This window comes from Pinus tabuliformis, chromosome 4_2 (assembly GCF_031772625.1).
Source record: "Pinus tabuliformis cultivar Carrire ecotype Pingquan chromosome 4_2, CPIR1, whole genome shotgun sequence".
In the NCBI taxonomy this organism is placed as follows: domain Eukaryota; kingdom Viridiplantae; phylum Streptophyta; class Pinopsida; order Pinales; family Pinaceae; genus Pinus; species Pinus tabuliformis.
The window spans coordinates 527,242,374-527,264,424 of NC_142304.1; the positions used below are offsets into that span (position 1 = coordinate 527,242,374).

At 38.2% G+C, this 22,051-nt stretch overlaps 1 pseudogene; it reads left to right on the forward strand.

The window, feature by feature from the left end:
• The first annotated feature begins 22 nt into the window (after window positions 1–22).
• On the forward strand, window positions 23–20,347 carry LOC149170329 (putative long-chain-alcohol O-fatty-acyltransferase 5; annotated as a pseudogene).
• Window positions 20,348–22,051: the final 1,704 nt, after the last annotated feature.

Genomic DNA, 22,051 nt, shown 5'->3' on the forward strand with positions numbered 1-22,051 from the left:
CAAGGCCGTTGAATATCTGCTCTTCCACCATAACTGATGTTATTGGAGAGCCTGTGCTTGAAGATGTTTGCCATGGAAGGCTTTAAGAGCAGCTTTGCAATAGCGGGTACCATTTTATGCGGGATAATCTATTCATATTATGTTGTATTAAAGCTCCTGAGGGGGCTTCCACGCATTGTAGCAGTCTTGCCTGTCATTGGTATGTACATAGTTCTGCCATGGCAAGTTTCTACTGTGCATATGAGAGGGATTATGTCCTTTATGTTTATGTGGATCAACTCTTTCAAGCTTCTAATGCTTCTTTCGATGTTGGTCCTCTAGAAAAGCCATGGACAATGCTAAATCTAAGGAATTTCATGGCTGTCTCCATTTTCCCTATAGAGATTCATGAGTTTGGGTCCAAACCCAACTCAGCAGGCAAATTCAGAACATTGAGAAACGTAGCTCTGGAAGCATGTTTGTTATCAGTAGTTATATATTCATATTCATTCAGGAATTCGTTTTCCCCCAGTTTTATAGTATTGCTTTACTGTTTGCATATTTACTTAGCTCTGGATATCGTACAGGTATTCCTTGCTGCTCTTGCAAATGTTTGTCTTGGGGTGCAATTAGAGCCCCAATTCAACAAACCCTATCTTTCGAGATCCCTGCAAGATTTCTGGGGTAAGAGGTGGAACCTTATCGTTACCAAAATTTTCCGCCCATATGTTTATGATCTTGTCTTGTATTTCTGCTGGAAGGTCCACATCAAGTTATACAAGAAAATTAATGAAAAGAACTAGCCAAAGGAAGTTGGAGGGAAGATCCCTCTTTGGGCCCGAGCAGTTGCAGTGTTGTCTGTGTTTGTAGTTTCTGGACTAATGCAAGAGTTAATATTCTATTACATGACAGAGACCAAACCCAGTTGGGAGGTTACAACTTTTTTTACTCTACATGGATTATGCCTGACAATTGAAATTGGTTTGAGAAGAAAAGTGCCTCCATAGCTAAAAGTACCCAATTTCATTGCAATCCCTGTGTTGAGTCCCAAACTTGCATCTTCCCTACACACCTTTTCAGCCTTCTTTTCCATTTACTTGGCCCACCAAGCTATCAAATCATTGCATATTAGTTTAAAAAGAGCTTATAAAATGGTTTCCTAACTATGTTTGTCACTGCTGTTTGGTTTAGATTTTTGTTCAATCAGCTGCGGAAACTTGTCACTTTCCGCAGCCAGCTCAAGTTTCCACAGCCATTTTGTTGAAGACTATGTTACAGGTGTCCACTGGAGAATCCGGCCACATGGGCAAGCTGCAAATGACATGTACATGGAGCGTGTCCCCTTGGTTCAGCCGAACCACTCACAAACAGCCATGGTCAAGGACGGTCAAAGGAGTGGTCAAACCAAGAGTTTTGCGGTGGCACAGCTCTGTTTTTCCCATGTGAAGTTTTGCATGGCAAGTTCCTCAATCTCTGGAGGTGTGCTAACACCTGTGGATCAATCCGTGAACCAAATCGAACAACCACCACTCCATAGATTTATTTGTCACGACTTCCATACTGCTAGATCTCAGGACGTGGAGATTTACGTGTCTGTTTGGTAGCGTAGAATTTAGGAATCAATTATAGCATCTTCAGTTATAAATAACGCATTATCATACGCTTGATAGTTAGCTTTTTACATGTAATCTTGACTGTGTTTGCGAGCCCACTGTGTCGTGCTCTATCTTTATGTTTTGACTGCACTTTAATATATGAGAAGACAACATTCTTAAGTTCAATTCGTGACTGAGTATTGATTGGCCGAGGTTGCAAAGGGCCCCTGTACACCAAGGCTCTGTATCTACTGTATAGTTTCTCACTTTCTTTCATTATGTCACTTCTTTCATAATCGTTTACTTGTATATTATTCATGTTAACTGTTATCCATATTTCCTTTTATGCTTTCTCATGATTGTTAGCTGATCAGTGTTTTTCTTTCAGGTTCTTGTAGGTAGCCCGGGCAATTTACATAGTTTTAGTGACTAATGACATGAGATCATCTTGTCCTTTCTGTTGATTCATTTTCTGAGTTTTAATTCCAGCATTGTCATTTCTTTCAGTTTTGCTTTGCTTATTTACTTTTATGCAATTTAGATATCATATTACTCATTTGTTTATGATTACCTTCCTATAGCCAAGCGACTCAAATAGTGAGGAATCAGAATATTACTTGATGTAGTATGATTTAGTTTACTTTCCTGCAAGTTAGTGATTAAATTACTTATGTCATTTTCAGGGATTGAAGTATGAATGAGTAGTTTAATCTTAGTTTCATTTTATGCAATTTCATTTCCTGCAATTTAGATATCAGATTACTCAATTTGTTTATGATTACCTCCTATAGCCAGAGCGAGTCGAAAGGTGAGGGATCAGAATATGAGTTGAAGTAGTGTGATTTAGTTTGCTTTGCTTACAGCCTTTTAATTGCTTTGAGTTCAATTTTTATTTTCTTTTTATACAGTAGTAAGGATACTGGGCTTCATTGTCACTAGTTCACTGTTTTGTAATATTTTTATTTTCTTTTGAGAATTGATTTCATCACAGCCAGTTTGAAACCTTTTTGAGAACTTTAAAGTTTGGAAAATCATTGTAGAAATCACCATTACCATCCATACTTGACTTTCAATTCTGCCATCTTACATTAGGGAATCAACAGAAGATAAACAAAAAAAAAACCAAAAACTCAAAACGAAAAAGAACTAAGAAATTGATTATCTTGCATATACAGTGCACTTCACTTCAGTAGTTTACGACTCTCAGATTGAAATTTTGAATAGAAATTTAGGACACACTAAATTGACCAAACATTTTGGCGCTGTTGCTGGGGAAGTGAAACTAGGTAGCCAATTTCTTAAAAAAAAAAACAAGAAAATTTCAAGGAAGGTAAAAATTGATAACTTTTCAAAGTATGCTCTCCTCTTGCACCTAGTGTGATCTGGAGGATCAGAAAAGAGAGTTATTGGTTTAATAATTTCTTGAGTATGCTCTCTTCTTGCACTTAGAGTGATTTGGAAGATCAAAAAGAGAATTATTAGCCCGACTTGAAGAAAAATAAAAAATGACATGCATAGAGCAAGAGATTCTAGGGGAAGGTTTTTAGCTAGGGCCAAGAGTTCGATTTTTACAACTCCAACTACTTCAAGGAATAGACAAGAAACACCTCCATCATCTCTAACTCACACTCCTAGCCTTAGGATTCCTGGAATTCAAGAGGCAGTAGTTGAATTAGGAGACTCTCCCACACTATCCACCGAATCTGAGTTAGGAAGAGACCCTTTCTCTACTTCTACAGGAAAACACATTGTAATTGAGGAAGTAGAATCACCTGAAGAAGAAGAGGGAGAAATTCCTCCTCGTTCGCCATTAGTAGAGGAACCAGAGGACTCTGAAGTCTCTGAGGAAACTATCATGACAGAGGAAATAGTAAATGGATTTGGTAGAGGTAGAGTTAGAGGAGGAGGAGGAAACAATGGAGGAGGTAGAGGTAACAATGGGGGAAATATGGATGGAGATAACTCATTCGGATTTCCTATAGTTGATGAGGATTCTCGAGCAACAATGAAAAACATCTCACCATCTATCCTCCCAAACTTTCATGGGTTACGAAGTGAGGATCCTGAAACATTTCTATTTGAGTTTGAAGTCGCGTGTCGAACTTATGATTATCTAGAAGACTTTCAAAAACTCAAATTGTTTCCTTCGACATTGAAAGGAGCTGCTTTGAAATGGTTCATGGGATTAGTCACTCAATCCATTAGGACTTGGAATGATATGAAACAAACATTTTTTGATAGATACCTGGACTATTGTATGCCCACTAATCACAAGGATGAGGTATTCAAAATGGTGCAAAGAGAAGATGAAAACTTGGAAGATTTACTTGAAAGATTTCAATACAACCTGAAAAAGAGAAAAAATGAATAACTTAGATGAGAAAACCTTGAAATCCCTTCTATTAAAAGCCATTAGGGATGAATGGATAGATATTTTGAACATGATGGGAAAAGGAGATATATCTCAACTTCCACTCCATGATATAGTAGAGCTATGTGTCCATCTCTCAAGGGGCAAATCTAAAACTGGAAAAGGGCCAAGAGATCCTTCTCTCATTAGAGCAAACAAATCTGCAACTGGATCAGTAAGTAGGGCTGAGATTGGCAACATGCTTGATGAATTCAAAACTGATATTTTAGGGAGTCTTAGTGAGCAACTAGACACCCTTAAGATACAAAACAAGCAGAAAGCAGAAGCTGAAGCTTTGGCCATCTTTTGTCCAAAATGTAGGAAGAAACATGCTATAAGGGAATGTCCCTTGGATGCAAAAGTTGTAGAAACATGTGTGATTTGTTCAGAAAACCATGAGACCAAGGATTGTCCTTCAATTCCTGGGCTCAAAGCTATCTTTCAAGAAGATCCAAATTCAATTGAGTCTCTTTGTTTTGTTGCAAGGAGACCTTGGTAGGGGCAACAAAATCAAGGGTTTAACAACTCTATGAACTTTCAACCCCCACCAAATTGGAATCCTTGGCAACAACCTTGGTCCCAACCTCAAAATCCTTTTCAATCATGGGTACAAGGTATGCAAAATCCTTATGGGAGATTTGCTCAATTTTATCAATATCATCCATCTTTTCAAAATCAACAAACTCCACAACTTCCAAATCAAAATCTACAACTATCATTGCCATTTACACAACAACAACAACCTTCTCAACAGAATCCAAATTCTCAACTCTTGCTTCCATTCCAACAGAAGACAAATCAACTACCTTCCTAACCATTGCCGAACCCCAACAATAAAAACCCTCAAAATGATTACATGGTAGAAGGACAATAATTTCCTACCTATATGATTGTTCCTCTTAATGATGTACAACTCAGATCTGGTAGAGTTTTAGAGAAGCCTTCTATAGATGCTCAAAAGCAAAGCATTTCTGAGGAAGATTCTCTTGAAGCCAATAAAGGTTCTGAAGCACCTCTTAAAAGCCCAAGCATTCAAAAAGAAAAAGGAAAAGAGTCAACCCCCACAACTCCTATAGTTGAGCAACCCGCATCTTCATCTACACCTCATTTTCCTGAAAGATTACAAATTGACAAAGGGGTGGAAAAACAAATCTTGTTGCCTGAATATGATTTTCTAGATGAATTAAAGAATGTCTGTATCAAGATTCCCTTGTTACAAGCCATTAGAGAGATTCCTATTCTAGCAAAAACAATAAAGGAGTTGAGTCTTAAAAGACCAGGAAGGAAACCAAGAGATACAAGAAGAATCCACCTGGTAGGAAAAATTGCAAATATCATGATGGGAAAAATTACTATGCAGAAGTATGTAGATCCCAGTAGTCCAATTGTCAAAACACATATCAATGGGGTAGAAATTCCAAATACTTTGATTGATTTAGGGGCTGCTATCAACATTATGAGTAGACAGACTATGGAACAGATAAAACTTCCTAATCTTCTTTTTACACCTACTTTACTACAACTTGCAGATCGATCAATTATCAAACCAGATGTTGTATTATAAGACATTTCGGTCTCCTTAGATTCTTGGGAATATCCAGTAGATTTCATGATTTTAACTCCCAAGAGTAATCTAGGAGGACACCCTCTCATCTTAGGAAGACCTTGGCTAGCCACAACTGATGCTTTTATCAGTTGTAGATTGGGGGATATGTATATTTCTGATGGTAATTCGACAAAGAAATTCAATCTGTATCCTCCAGCAAAAGCAATTACAGAAATAGGAGATAATGAGTGGGTTGATGATGAGGATACTATACAACCTGTCTTTGCCATTTCTGAAATCAGTGAATATAGTCAAATTCTGAACACATTAGAAAACTTTGAAACATCTTCAGAATATGACCACACACAATTTCAGTTAGATTCTGACATTGAGTATCTATCATCTAGACAAATGTCTCTTTACTCTATGGAAGAATTTGGTAGTTCAGCCATTGATATCTTTCCAGGTAAAACATTGAATATCAACAAAAACTTGGAAAAATCACAACAGGGAGAGCTAACCAAAATCTTGCAAAAACATTCTACTGCATTTGCATGGGAGTATACTGATATGAAAGGTATTGACCCTAAGACTTGCATTCATCACATCTACATTGAGGAAAACAGTAGACCAATCAGACAACCTCACAGAAGGATGAATCCAAACCTTAGGGAGATAGTGAAAGAAGAACTCCAAAAACTACTCAATGTAAACTTCATTTATCCAATTTTAGATAGCCGATGGGTTTCTCGTTTGGTTATAGTACCTAAAAAGAAGGGTAAATGGAGGGTATGCATTGATTACAGGGAATTGAACAAAGCAACTTTGAAGGATCACTTTCCTTTACCCTTTATCGATCAAGTATTAGATACTTTAGCAGGCAAAAAGTACTTTTCATTTTTGGATGGTTTTAGTGGCTATAATCAGATTCAGGTAGCACCTGAAGATCAAGATAAGACCACATTTACCTGTCCATGGGGAAATTTTGGTTACCGAGTACTTCCTTTTGGATTATGTAATGCACCCGCAACATTTCAAAGGGCAGTACTAGGAATATTTTCTGATCTAATCCATGATTGTGTAGAGGTTTATATGGATGATTTTACAGTTTATGCTGATTCATTTGAAGAGGCATTAGAGAATTTGGAAAAAGTCCTTATAAGGTGTAAAGAAACAAACCTTTCATTGAGTCATGAAAAATGCTTTATGATGTTTACTGAAGGTATTGTTTTGGGACATCATATTTCAGGGGATGGGATTAAAGTTGATAGATCAAAAGTTGAAGTCATCTCCAAGTTGCCTATTCCAAATTGTCAAAAAGATGTTAGAAGTTTTTTGGGATTTACTGAATACTATAGAAGATTTATCGAAAACTTCACCAAAATAGCATCTCCACTCTTCAAATTACTTACAAAAGACTGTGAATTCAAATGTGATCCTGATTGTCAATCTGCATTTGAAACTTTGAAAACAAGAATATCTGAAGCACCCATTTTGAGAGGGCCAAATTGGAAACTTCCTTTCCACATTTCTACATATGCTTCAGATATAGCTCTAGGAGCTGTGTTGGGTCAAAAGGATTTAGTTCCTTATGCCATTTACTACACCAATAAAAATTTGACTTCCACTGAGTTGAACTATACTGTGACTGAAAAAGAGTTCTTAGCTATTGTTCATGCAATCAATAAGTCTAGACATTATATAACAGGCTATGAAACTTTTGTCCATACTGATCATTCTGCAATTAGATATCTAATGAACAAACCTGTTACTAATGGCAGAGTTACAAGATGGCTCTTACTTTTACAAGAATTCAATATTACTGTATTGGATAGACCAGGGAAACAAAATACAATAGCTGATTTCTTGTCTAGGATCTGTTAGTGTCGGTCATGATGACCTCCATCAGTGATCAAATATGCTCTTACAAAGTGATTTCGAAGTGTCAAGGTCAAATTTTGTCATTTCAGTGAGTCTTCAAGCAAAATTTGGTCACTAGGCATTAGGTCTAGGGTTTGCCCAAATGGCGGTCCATGTCATTATTCAGCTGAGTTTATCATCATTTAGAGGGTTGTCATTATAATCTCAGTGTCTAATGAGTCATTTCACACCTTGTCCATGCTTGAGTTGCCACCCAGGCAAGGTCATTTCCCTCTCCTAGGGTTTTGAAGGCAATTTCTCTTGGATGGTCAAATCACTGGCAAAACTTGTTTCCTGATGTTCATACACCTTCCCCTATCCTTAAAGTACCTTATCAAACACTCCCCATCCCTTAGATCCGCCAAATTCCTCATTTTTGTACAAACCCTAGTTTCTAGCTACAACTTGGCAATTTTCTAGGTTGGGCCTGTGTTTTGCTCTTTTCGACCCCTTCCCCTCACTCAATCTCTGAGATTCCACTTTCCCCTGCTTCCTAACATCCCTCCCCACTCCCAAAAATTTCCCCAAGAATTTAGAAGCCCCCTATCCCCTTCATTTCGCTTCATTTCGACAAAATCCCTTGTTTCACACATCGGGACAAGTTGCACTCAAATGATGTTTCAGAGAAATAAAAGATGAATTTTGGAAAACTGAGAGAGGTTTTTGTCCACAACATGCCAAAAAAGAAAAACCTCTTTCACTTTTTACACAGGTGTCATGGTTTGAGAGAAATGTCAAAAATACCGGCGAGAACGAAGGTGCTCCAAGGACGATGGGCCAAAGCACAAAAACGAAGGAAAACGCCCGATCCACTCCAAATTTTGGCCAAAGCCTCTTTGATTGAGCATGGTACTTGATTGGGGACTCCCAGCCCAAATTTCAAGAAATTTGGAGAAAATTTTGTCATTTGTGAATTTTTTGTGCAATTTACAGGTTTTTCCCGTGGAATGGTCTCACCCCTGGTGAGACCATTTTGGAGGACTGCTCGGAATTTTGAAAACTTGGAATTTTTGGAAAGGGCATGCAAAGAGAAAAATTACCAATACTTGGGAGAAGCCTGATTTTGAGATTTGAGCCTCCAAAAGCTCAAAATACATCAAAAAAATGACTTTCTGCCCACTTTTTGAGTTGCAGAAAGTGACCTTGGGAGAAATGGTTTTTGAGGGGGAAAAACAACTCCAAATTCAGAAATTCCACTTGGGATGGAAAGTAGACAGACCAAGCTTTCCAATGAGCCATCTTGCACCTGATTTGGACCAGTGGAACCAACTCAAAAGTTGCTGCAAAGGGGCGCGACCATTCGAGCCAGCTTTGCCAGAGTTGACCTTTTTTGTCAAAAAACACTGTTTTGACTATGGTTGACCATTTTTACTTGTAGATGATGGATACATGTAATATTTTCATGGCACTTTGATAGATTTTATCTCTCTTTACCCTTCTAGAAGCTTCCTTGATGTAAAAAGTGAATAATTAATGCATGAATCAGTTAGCTAAGTAATAGAGGCAAGTTGTTTGGCTGCCTATTTTTTAGTTCTTAGTTTAGAATTAGTTCAAACTGCTCCTAGGAAGCTGAGCTCGACCCCTAGAGGTGGGGAAAGGAGTTAGATGGTCTATATTATGCTCTCTCCTTCTCATTTTCATGGTTGGACTCTTGTGGGAGAAAGCTTTATTGTGTATTGTACATCTATTTCTGCAATTTAAGGAAAGGAAGGCCAGGGTTTTGCAGACATCATCGTGGATTCTTGTGGATTTGATGTGTTGATGGTGTGTTCTCTACATGTTCTTGTAAGTTTGTTTATGTATTCCACATCTCTCTTTTGCTTCTAATTGGACAGATGAAGTGGTAAAATTTGAATTCATGCTTTGACATGCTCAGCTTTTTAGTTTGTTCAATATTTATGTTTTCTACTGTCTAGAGAGGATTCAAAATGGTTGTTTGCCCTCTTTAGCTCCTCCTCTATCATCCCTGATCATCCATCTTAGATTAAGGCATCAGCACTCACTCCTACCTTGCCCCAAAGACCCCCCTGCAAAAACTATGCTCAATCCCCGCACCCTGAATTGCACTCCCTCCAATTGCCACCAAAAACCCCAAAAATCATTAAATCAACCCCCCTATCAATTTACTAGCCTAAAATCTTTATTCTTAATTGGTCAGCCTAATCATATTGAAAGATCTATCAAATCTGACCCGAGAGAGCCTTCTCATACCTCGTAGGGCTAGCTACGAGGTGAAATGGTTTGATGTAGCCTTGAGAGTTTATCTATCTCAGCCTAGGTGAATTCCATGCGCTAACATAGTGGCGACCATACTGGGGAGAACAAACTTGTCTGTTGATTGATGTGTTTGTTTCATAAGTCTTAGACGGAGCCTGAAGTTACGCCAGAAGCCTTCGAAAACGCTCTTGTTTTACATCAGCGTGAGTAGATAAACGCTGCTTCAGTCAATCTCCGTGAGCTTGTGAAAACAACACTTCGTTTGCATTTTACCCCAGTACATGTATCAAGTTCAGATCTGATTGTTGATAGTGGACAACGATCAGACACTTGAAAGGCTGAAATCATTCACTTGGCGACTCCTTTCACTGAAGAATCCAGCAACCTATGCTACATGGTGACTTCACTGCAGAGAGATCAGTAGCTTTGAGCTTTCCATGATGGACCTAATCGCAAGAAGATATGCTCCCTTGAGCCGAGATCACATCCCCGGTTTTCCAAATGAAATTCCGAAGGTAGATTGGTCAAAGAATTTGCCTATATTTAATGATGATGGTAAGAAGGATGCTGCTTTACATCTGGTTAGATTTCACATGCATATTCGCAAGTTGAAGGTGGATTTTCCTGAAGATTGCTTGATGAAGATATTCTTGGCCACTCTGGAAGGTAAAGCCCAATCATGGTATGAAGGTTTGCCGCCTGCTTGTATTTATTGTTTAAAAAATTTTCATGCTATGTTCATTGAAAGATATAAGGACTCTTATCCATCATTGAATTTAGTTCAAGACTGTTGCAAGCATGCCTATAGTTTTATTGAAAGTCTTGAGAAGTTTTATGAAGATGATAATTTCATGGATGAAGAGATCATGGAAGCCCTGTATGAAAAGCCATTTCAGCAGCACACAGAAATCTTAGAGGATATTTGTCAAGATCAGCAGGTTGAAGATGGTCATATGGCTGTAGATGATGAAAAAGAAGAGCTTGTTTCAGATCTGCCCACAGAAGACAGCAGCATGCAACACATCAAGGAGAGCTTTGCTGTTGAGATCATAGACAAAGTTGTGGATTCAGATGTTCATGAACAGCAAGGTGAGATCTTTGTGCAAGTAAGTGATGAATCTCCTTTCAATAGCTCAGTACTAAATGATAGTTTGAGTGCCTTGTCATATGAAGATAATCATTGTTTAAGCAAAAGAAAACAAAAGGCATTGTCTCCTTTGTCTGAAGAGGAGATAGATCAGCTTTTGAAAGGTCCTTCTACAACCCAAGCTAAAACAAATCGGCAGTGTGCACATGGTCACGAAAGTGTTGGTGAAACTTCTTCCTCTGTTGAAGAAGATGATTGTCTTGTAGATTAGCAAAAAGATAATGATAATCCGGCTGCCATATCATATGAAGATCACCCACCATATTGTCTGACTACTGAAGATCATAGCATACAGGATTACCTTTCAGATTCTTCATATGTTTCATGTGCTGAAATACTTTTCCAAGAAGAGATCTGCTCATCCATGTGTTCAGAATTTTTTGAGGACCAGGAACATACTCTTTCCGAAGCACATGATGAAGGTAGATCAGAATTTGAAGCAAAGGAAACCTTGTTCTTTCAGCAGGTGGTGGCAGTGGCAAATCTTCATGTTTTTCACGATCCTCTAGCAAGTTTGTTGCAGCCAGCAGTGATAGTGTTTATTGCAGTGTTCAGTGATGAAGGAGGTCATGGTCAGCTATGTTTTTGGATGCTCAGTGATAGGTTTGTATTGTTGACCAGAAAATCTAATCAGGAGAATCAATCAAGAAGGCATCTGCTTGATTGGTTACATTGGCATTATGATATAGTTTGATGTATATTGTCTTGTAAGAAACACCGGTGGTTGTCATCATGATTCCAAATCTTGATGGACTGCTGCCCTTCAAAAAGCTTTGTAAGTTCTTGTTTTAAGTTAAGTCAGTCATGAGTCATTTGTGTTTGGTCTGTTGAGTGAGTTTTTTCAAGTTATTTCAGTTTGCCATCGAGTCTGTTTGAGTCAAGTTTCAGTTAAGTTTCAGTCAATTTTCAGTCAAGTTTTCATTCAATAAATGTGTCAAAGTTTTGGGTCACATGTGTAAATAATGACTCCATCGCCCAATGGTTGAAAGGCACTGGTCTGCTCTCCCAGAGGTCTAAGGTTCTTGGCACCTCCAAGGAGCTACCATCCCCATTGGAGCCAATGTTAGTGTCGGTCATGATGCCCTCCATCAGTGATCAAATATGCTCTTACAAAGTGATTTCGAAGTGTCAAGGTCAAATTTTGTCATTTCAGTGAGTCTTCAAGCAAAATTTGGTCACTAGGCATTAGGTCTAGGGTTTGCCCAAATGGCGGTCCATGTCATTATTCAGATGAGTTTATCATCATTCATAGGGTTGTCATTATCATCTCAGTGTCTAATGAGTCATTTCACACCTTGTCCATGCTTGAGTTGCCACCCAGGCAAGGTCATTTCCCTCTCCTAGGGTTTTGAAGGCAATTTCTCTTGGATGGTCAAATCACCGACAAAACTTGTTTCCTGATGTTCATACACCTTCCCCTATCCTTAAAGTACCTTATCAAACACTCCCCATCCCTTAGATCCGCCAAATTCCTCATTTTTGTACAAACCCTAGTTTCTAGCTACAACTTGGCAATTTTCTAGGTTGGGCCTGTGTTTTGCTCTTTTCGACCCCTTCCCCTCACTCAATCTCTGATATTCTACTTTCCCCTGCTTCCTAACATCCCTCCCCACTCCCAAAAATTTTTCCAAGAATTTAGAAACCCCCTATCCCCTTCATTTCGCTTCATTTCGACAAAATCCCTTGTTTCACACATCGGGACAAGTTGCACTCAAATGATGTTTCAGAGAAATAAAAGATGAATTTTGGAAAACTGAGAGAGGTTTTTGTCCACAACATGCCAAAGAAGAAAAACCTCTTTCCCTTTTTACACAGGTGTCATGGTTTGAGAGAAATGTCAAAAATACCGGCGAGAACGAAGGTGCTCCAAGGACGGTGGGCCAAAGCACAAAAACGAAGGAAAACGCCCGATCCACTCCAAATTTTGGCCAAAGCCTCTTTGATTGAGCATGGTACTTGATTGGGGACTCCCAGCCCAAATTTCAAGAAATTTGGAGAAAATTTTGTCATTTGTGAATTTTTTGTGCAATTTACAGGTTTTTCCCGTGGAATGGTCTCACCCCAGGTGAGACCATTTTGGAGGACTGCTCGGAATTTTGAAAACTTGGCATTTTTGGAAAGGGCATGCAAAGAGAAAAATTACCAATACTTGGGAGAAGCCTGATTTTGAGATTTGAGCTTCCAAAAGCTCAAAATACATCAAAAAAATAACTTTCTGCCCACTTTTTGAGTTGCAGAAAGTGACCTTGGGAGAAATGGTTTTTGAGGGGGAAAAACAACTCCAAATTCAGAAATTCCACTTGGGATGGAAAGTAGACAGACCAAGCTTTCCAATGAGCCATCTTGCACCTGATTTGGACCAGTGGAACCCACTCAAAAGTTGCTGCAAAGGGGCGCGACCATTTGAACAGGGGGCGCGACCATTCGAGCCAGCTTTGCCAGAGTTGACCTTTTTTGTCAAAAAACACTGTTTTGACTATGGTTGACCATTTTTACTTGTAGATGATGGATAAATGTAATATTTTCATGGCACTTTGATAGATTTTATCTCTCTTTACCCTTCTAGAAGCTTCCTTGATGTAAAAAGTGAATAATTAATGCATGAATCAGTTAGCTAAGTAATAGAGGCAAGTTGTTTGGCTGCCTATTTTCTAGTTCTTAGTTTAGAATTAGTTCAAACTGCTCCTAGGAAGCTGAGCTCGACCCCTAGAGGTGGGGAAAGGAGTTAGATGGTCTATATTATGCTCTCTCCTTCTCATTTTCATGGTTGGACTCTTGTGGGAGAAAGCTTTATTGTGTATTGTACATCTATTTCTGCAATTTAAGGAAAGGAAGGCCAGGGTTTTGCAGACATCATTGTGGATTCTTGTGGATTTGATGTGTTGATGGTGTGTTCTCTACATGTTCTTGTAAGTTTGTTTATGTATTCCACATCTCTCTTTTTCTTCTAATTGGACAGATGAAGTGGTAAAGTTTGAATTCATGCTTTGACATGCTCAACTTTTTAGTTTGTTCAATATTTATGTTTTCTACTGTCTAGAGAGGATTCAAAATGGTTGTTTGCCCTCTTTAGCTCATCCTCTATCATCCCTGATCATCCATCTCAGATTAAGGCATCAGCGCTCACTCCTACCTTGCCCCAAAGATCCCCCTGCAAAAATTGTGCTCAATCCCCGCACCCTGAATTGCACTCCCTCCAATTGCCACCAAAAACCCCAAAAATCATTAAATCAACCCCCCTATCAATTTACTAGCCTAAAATCTTTATTCTTAATTGGTCAGCCTAATCATATTGAAAGATCTATCAAATCTGACCCGAGAGAGCCTTCTCATACCTCGTAGGGCTAGCTACGAGGTGAAATGGTTTGATGTAGCCTTGAGAGTTTGTCTATCTCAGCCTAGGTGAATTCCAAGCGCTAACAGGATCCAAAATACTAATGAAGATTCTCCTGTAGAGGATAAGTTTCCAGATGAATATTTATTTGCAGCAACTACTAAGACTCCTTGGTATGTAGATATTGCTAACTATTTGGTTACATGGAAGCTACCTCCACATTTATTTCCTAGTGAAAAAATAAGAATTATTTAGGAGAGTTCAAATTATTCATGGATTTCTAACGAATTGTTTAAAATAGATTGTGTGATCAGAAGATGTGTTCGGGAAGATGAAATGCCTGACATCCTCAAGGCATGTCATGATGAACCATGCAGTGGACACTTTGCTGATAAAATGACGGCCTATAAAATCCTTTCTTTAGGATATTATTGGCCTTCCCTCTTCAAAGATACAAAACAATATGTCAGAAGGTGTGACAGCTGCCAAAGAGTAGGGAAACCAACTCTTTCAAATGAAATGCCATTACAACCACAGGTACTCATCGAACCCTTTGAAAAATGGGCTTTAGATTTCATTGGACCCATTAATCCACCATCTAAACAGAAGAAGTATATATTGGTATGCACTGATTATGTCACTAAATGGGTAGAAGCCAAAGCATTACTTTTTGCTACTGAAAATTCAGTTGTTAATTTTCTTTATGAGGATATTTTTACTCGTTTTGGTGTCCCAATAGAAATTGTGACAGATCAGGGAAGTCAATTTACATCTAACTTGATGGAGAAGCTAATGGAAGAATACAAAATCAAGCACAGAAAATCTACGCCTTACCATTCGCAAGCAAATAGCCAAGTGGAGTCTACAAACAAAGTTATTTAGAACATCATCACCAAAAATATTCATCTACACAGAAGAGATTGGGCAGAAAGGCTTCCTGAAGCCTTGTGGGCCTACAGAACTACATGGAGGAGTACAACAGGACATTCTCCCTATGAACTCGTTTATGGGAAGGAAGTCCTGCTCTCCATTGAGTTTCAAGTCAAGACTTTCAAGATGGCAGTTCAGTTGGGGATGAATCTATCAGAAGGCCAAAAGCACAGAATGGAGCAACTGAATGAGCTAGATGAGATCAGACAAGAAGCAATTTTAAGAACTGATCTAGTTCAACATCAAAGAGCTAAGTGGCATGACAGATACATCAAAGAGAAAAAGTTTCAAGAGGGAGATTGGGCACTATTGTTTGATTCCAAGTTTAAATACTTCAAAGGTAAATTTCAGACCCATTGGCTTGGGCCATATGAGATTGACAAAGTCTTTAGCAATGAAGCGGTAAGAATCAAGACCATTGATGAATTTCAAACTCCTCTTATTGTGAATAGCCACCGATTGAAAATTTATCATAAGCCACTCTCAAAAGAGGAATTTGTCAAAATGTTTCAAGAGAATTCTGCAATAAGGCTGGTGAAGAAGAATCCTTCTTCCCCACCAGCCTAGCCTTTGTTTCTTTCAGTCAAAAAAAAAATTTTGTATAAGCCTGAAAACCAATCACTGATTGGCGGTCTTATACAAAAAATATAGAGTGAAAATCAGGGGCACCTGACACTCTATATTTTCCAAAAAAAAAAAAATTCTTCTCTCCTTCCTTTTCCATCTTCACTCCACTTCATTTGCCATCCCACTCGATCTCCATCTCATTTTCATTTCACTTCACTCCGCTTCATCTCACTCCATTTCATTCATTTCATTCCATTTCATCAATAAATGTCTCTTTCAGGACCATTTTCACTCAGTTAGTTATTATCTAACCATCTTTGTTCAGCCAAGTGGGTGTTGTGTTAGTTTCCGCAGCCAGAAGCAGTTTCCGTAGCCACCACTCTGTTTTTCAAATTCACAGTCAAAATGTTAGTGCAATAATCATGAAAATGCAGGTGTGATTGAGCATATGCTATGAAAAAATGGAGCATCTCTAGACATCAATAAAGAGCAGTTGGTTAAAAGCTAATGGACAACAAATGACAAGGTTCCCAAAGGTATGAGAAAAATTTTCTTTCAAATAGCAATTGAAGGCACAATTTTGCATAGTTGTCAAACCATAAAAGCTCTACTATGTGCAATGATTATCACGATAGCTCCATTACCCATTACCATCCCACGACATTATTCCGCACACCATGCATTTATTCCTTAACGGTCTTATGATTTATTTTCGGGTTTAAACTCATAGTCGGCTGCACTTTCATACACCACTTGTAATCATGAGATGTGACCTATTTCACTACGGCTCCTCTCCACCGCATTTTCCGCAGCCATTCATTAAACGTGTAACATTTCATACGCAGTCGTTTAATTCAAAATCCTGACTCCTCTCCATTTCCTTACCATTATGTTAAGACCATCTTCTTCACATACGTCTGCACTTCATTTTGTGAACTCACCTCGGCTGCTCATCCTCTGTTTCCGCTTGCAGTTCTAGAACATTCCCGTTACTTGTTATCCTCCTTTTGCAGCCACTGTGTTCTTGCCGTAAACCCTGCAACCGAACCTCCTTACCTCTGCTAAACCCTCACACCCAATTGAATTTTCAGTTGAATTTCAAAACAGAGGAAAGGATGGGACAATTACTAAGGGCAGAACCGGAAGGACCTAAATATTTAGAAGGTTACCCTCAAACAAAATATTTGTTGAAGAAAGAAAAATGGTTACGCTTCATCCAGAAATTTAAGGGCCATAAAAAGGAGGTAACGAAAGCTTTTGCACAGTCTTTCGACGGCCAGATGGTGGAAATTGGAGACTTAAAGCTCACGGTCACTGAAGCAACAGTAGTAGCTGCCACAGACTTGCCCCAAGAAGGTGAGCGATGGTTTAAAAACAAAAGTGTGGACAAACAGGCATGGAGAATTATGCTATGAAACCCAGGTATGGACGTTACTGTGTTTACAAAAGGAATTCCTGTTCATCCATTGAAAGAAGAATGGGCCAGCCTACTGTTAGTTATCCAAAAGTTTATCACTTGCGAAGGACGCTTTGGTTCAATGTACATGTACCATGCTAGGTTGTTGATGAACTTCTTAGAGAGTCAAACTCTTAATTTGCCTTATTTCTTACTGCTGAGCTTGAAAAAGATGAGTACCACAGTCCAAAAGCACATAGGAAATATAGAACCTCATTTATATCATCATGGACTTGTAAAGATTCTCATTGAAAACCAACTGAAGAAAAACAAAGATACCTGGGAACAATTCTTAATAAGAAATTACTTTCAAGAACCATCTGAGGCACCTGAAAGTAGTACACCAAAGACACTGAGAAGGAGTAGGAGAAAAGAAAAGAGTGCCATAGTCCAAGACTCTCCTATTACCAAAACTCAAGAAGTTGGTCAAAAAGAACAGGAGAACAGAACTAAGGACAAGAAAGAGAGAAAATTGAAAGACAAAAGAAACATAGAAGAAGTCTACCAATCACCTGAGCCATCTATAGAGGAAGACTATCAAACATTGTCTGAGAGACTAGTGCATCTTCAAAAACAGGTTGCTACAACAAAGAAAAAGGAAAAAGGAAAACAAAGCATAGAAGAAGGGAGTACTAGTCCACCGTATTTAAGAAGAAGCAACAGGCTTAGAGGAAGGGGGAGTAAAACACAAGTAAAATGGCCCCACTTCATTGACTTGGGTGGGGAGACACCCGAGAAACCTCCAGTTGGCCGTATTCCACCTCGTCCTCAGCCAAGTATTGAAGCTAGTCCTCCACATGTTGATGAAATCCCTTCTCGGCCAGAGTTAGAAAGCAGTCCTCCTCCTCCACAAGACTTTGAAATAAGTCCAAGAAAAACACCCGAAATAGATCCAAGTCAACAGGAAGTGTATGACTACTTTGAATCTTTAGAAAAGACAGCTGCAGGCCCGAGTACCACTCTGCCCCACATGACACAAGATGCACAAGTCCAATCCTTAAAGCAAGAAGTGTTTGAATTAGAGGTTCTAAACAGGCATATTAAGCAGGAAAATGAAGCACTTAAGGAGCATATCAAAGTGGATAAAATTATTCATGATAATACTATGCTTCATTTGGGACTATGGCAAAAGAAGAACAAGAAACTAAAGAAAAAGCGCAGAAAGTTGAGCAGAGAATTGATCAATCTCAAATTCAGATGTTTGATAAGGAAACCCAGGATGGTGGTAGCACCAAGAAAGAAGAAAAGAGGACTAGATGTCCTAGCAGAGGCTTCAGAACATATGGATTAAAGAGGAATGACTAAAATTTTGGTCGCATGAGGACATGTAACACCTTCACAGTGGGGGTATGTTGAGTCCCAAACTTGCATCTTCCCTATACACCTTTTCAGCCTTCTTTTCCATTTACTTGACCCACCAAGCTGTCAAATCATTGCATATTAGTTTAAAAAGAGCTTATAAAATGGTTTCCTAACTATGTTTGTGACTGTTGTTTGATTTAGATTTTTGTTCAATCAGCTGCGGAAACTTGTCACTTTCCGTAGCCAACTCAATTTTCCGCAACCATTTTGTTGAAGACTATGTTACAGGTGTCCATTGGAGAATCCAGCCACATGGGCAAGCTGCAAATGACATGTACATGGAGCGTGTCCCCTTGGTTCAGCCGAATCACTCACAAACAACCATGGTCAAGGATGGTCAAAGGAGTGGTCAAACCAAGAGTTTTGCGGTGGCACGAGGTGTGCTAACACCTGTGGATAAATCCGTGAACCAAATCGAACAACCACCACTCCATAGATTTATTTGTCATGGCTACCATACTGCTAGATCTCAGGACGTGGAGATTTATGTGTCTGTTTGGAAGCATAGAATTTAGGAATCAGTTATAGCATCTTCAGTTATAAATAATGCGTTACCATATGCTTGATAGTTAGCTTTTTACATGTAATCTTGACTGTGTTTACGAGCCCACTATGCCATGCTCTATCTTTATGTTTTGACTGCACTTTAATATATGAGAAGACAACGTTCTTAAGTTCAATTCGTGACTGAGTATTGATTGGCTAAGGTTGCAGAGGGCCCCTGTACACCAAGGCTTTGTATCTACTGTATAGTTTCTCGCTTTCTTTCATTATGTCACTTCTTTCATAATCGTTTACTTGTATATTATTCATGTTAACTGATGTCCATATTTCCTTTTATGCTTTCTCATGATTGTTAGTTGATCAATGTTTTTCTTTTAGGTTCTTGTAGGAAGCCCGGGAAATTTACATAGTTTTAATGACTAATGACATGAGATCATCTTGTCCTTTTTGCTGATTCATTTTCTGAGTTTTAATTACAACATTGTCATTTCTTTCAGTTCTGCTTTGCTTATTTACTTTTATGCAATTTAGATATCATATTACTCATTTGTTTATGATTACCTTCCTATAGCCAAGCGACTCAAATAGTGAGGAATTAGAATATTACTTGATGTAGTATGATTTAGTTTACTTTCCTGCAAGTTAGTGATTAAATTACTTATGTCATTTTCAGGGATTGAAGTATGAATGAGTAGTTTAATCTTAGTTTCATTTTATGCAATTTCATTTCCTGCAATTTAGATATCGGATTACTCAATTTGTTTATGATTACCTCCTATAGCTAGAGCGAGTCGAAAGGTGAGGGGTCAGAATATGAGTTGAAGTAGTGTGATTTAGTTTGCTTTGCTTACAGTCTTTGAATTGCTTTGGTTCAGTTTTTATTTTCTTTTTATACAGCAGTAAGGGTACTGGGCTTCATTGTCACTAGTTCACTGTTTTGGTATATTTTTATTTTCTTTTGAGAATTGATTTCATCACAACCAGTTTGAAATCTTTTTGAGAACTTTAAAGTTTGGAAAATCATTGTAGAAATCACCATTACCATCCATACTTGACTTTCAATTTTGCCATCTTACATTAGGGAATCAACAGAAGATAAACCAAAAAACAAACCAAAAACTCAAAACGACAAAGAACTAAGAAATCGGTTATCTTGCATATACAGTGCACTTCACTTCAACAGTTTACGACTCTCAGATTGACATTTTAAATAGCAATTTAGGACACACTAAATTGACCAAACACCCTGTTACTCTCACATTCATCTACATAACAACACTCTGGCTTTTCTTTCCACCTGTCACCAGATTTGGTACAGATCTCAAGACCATTGCCGAATATGGCACTGTTTTACAGCTCTTGTTTTCAACTAATCAGTAGTGTTGAAATTAAGCTCCATTGCATTTTATGCCATCTTTTTAAAATTATATTTTTTTTCTTCAACTAAGAAATTCTCGAGCTAGCTGGGCGATCCATGATTCAATGACAACTGTATCTATCACAAAATAACAATATTGTAGAATCTCAGCTTTGGCATGTAAAACCAGGGCCTGCATTCCATGGGGCCATCTATTAGAATGTTTGATCGTTTTGTTGGACTTGAAATATTCTGCAGTGATTTCTCTTTGTTCTAAATTCGATTTATAAATGGACACATGGAAAATTAATCAGGCCTTTTTTTTTCTAAGAGTCTTTTTTTAGGTGTCAAGGATATAGTCCGCTAGAAACTTTTTTTTCACTATTTTCTGCATAAAATTTCTGAGCCACTGTTGTGAAACATAGGGTCAAGAACAGATAGCACGAATTGGGCCAGATTCACGATGCATAGTTTGAGAGTGGTGAATGGCTGTCCAGTGTCAAGTCCATATCTGGGTTTTAGCTTTGGTAATCTTCAATCCTCCTCCAGTATCCCGTAGCTAACAGTGGCACAAGTCTAAAACACTTAAGCATGTGATCAGGGGTTGACAAGAGGGAGCTAAAGTAGTTTTTCACATTTAAGTATCATTCTAATGGATTAGTTTAGCCCTGTTTTGAGAGAAATTTAGTTGTAGCAATTTACATGAGAAACACTAACCCAGCAAACAGAAATGAGGTGTTGGTAGGCAGGTAAAATGAACACAACACTTAAATAGAGCACCAACAATGTTTTTTTTTTTTGTACTAGTGATGTAGCCTATGATAACATGTTCTAAAAATTTAATTTCGTGGCCAAGAAGTAACTTGGCATAACTTGAATTGATCTATTGCTTGGGTTCTCTTTGGACTATCTAGAGTGTGGTAGAAAATGTTAGGAATAGTGCTAGTAAGGGCTAGAATTTTGAACCAGTGTTGCATAAAACACCTTAGCATAATCAGACTCGAAGCGAACAATTCAAAATGAACAGAGCAGATCATTCCAAGGCAAAATCTAGATCAAAGTCTCTAAGCATCTTCAAACAACTAGAAGTACTTGTGATATTAGTAATATAAAGGTACTATTGATGTAGGTATGATACTACTATTGATGTTTTTCAGTTGAAAATATTATTGTTTAGAAGTTGTTGTTAAACAGGAAGAGCATGAGAGAGAGAGTTCCCGTGCATGTGTATTGTTGGGATTTGGTGATTGGAAGTTTGTTGAACCAATTGTAACGTGATATTGTCTCATCTTAAAATGAACAGATCGATGAAGGATGTTGATCTAATGACTCTGATGATTCGTTATATCTCTGTTATCTGAGAAGATGCATGGAAACTATATGATTATGATTGGATGACCTTGGCACATGAACCAAAGAATTAATGACAGGAAAGTTAGTAGGTTGCAGATAGATCGATGGTTATGGGCAAGGTCACTTTCCCGACATTCAGAGGGATTTATGGTCAAGCTATGATGATTGGTTTGTGAAGATGTAGCTATTCTATTTCAACATGTAGCCCAAGTTCATTAATTGTATAGTTAAGTCTGCCACATCACAATGATTAAATTTGGCTGAAGGTTGTGCCACTTGAACATTTTGAACAAACTTTGTAATGGTCTCAGAATTCTGATTGAAGAATGATATGAACTATATTTACATTGAAAATTGCATTTTTGTTCCCACTA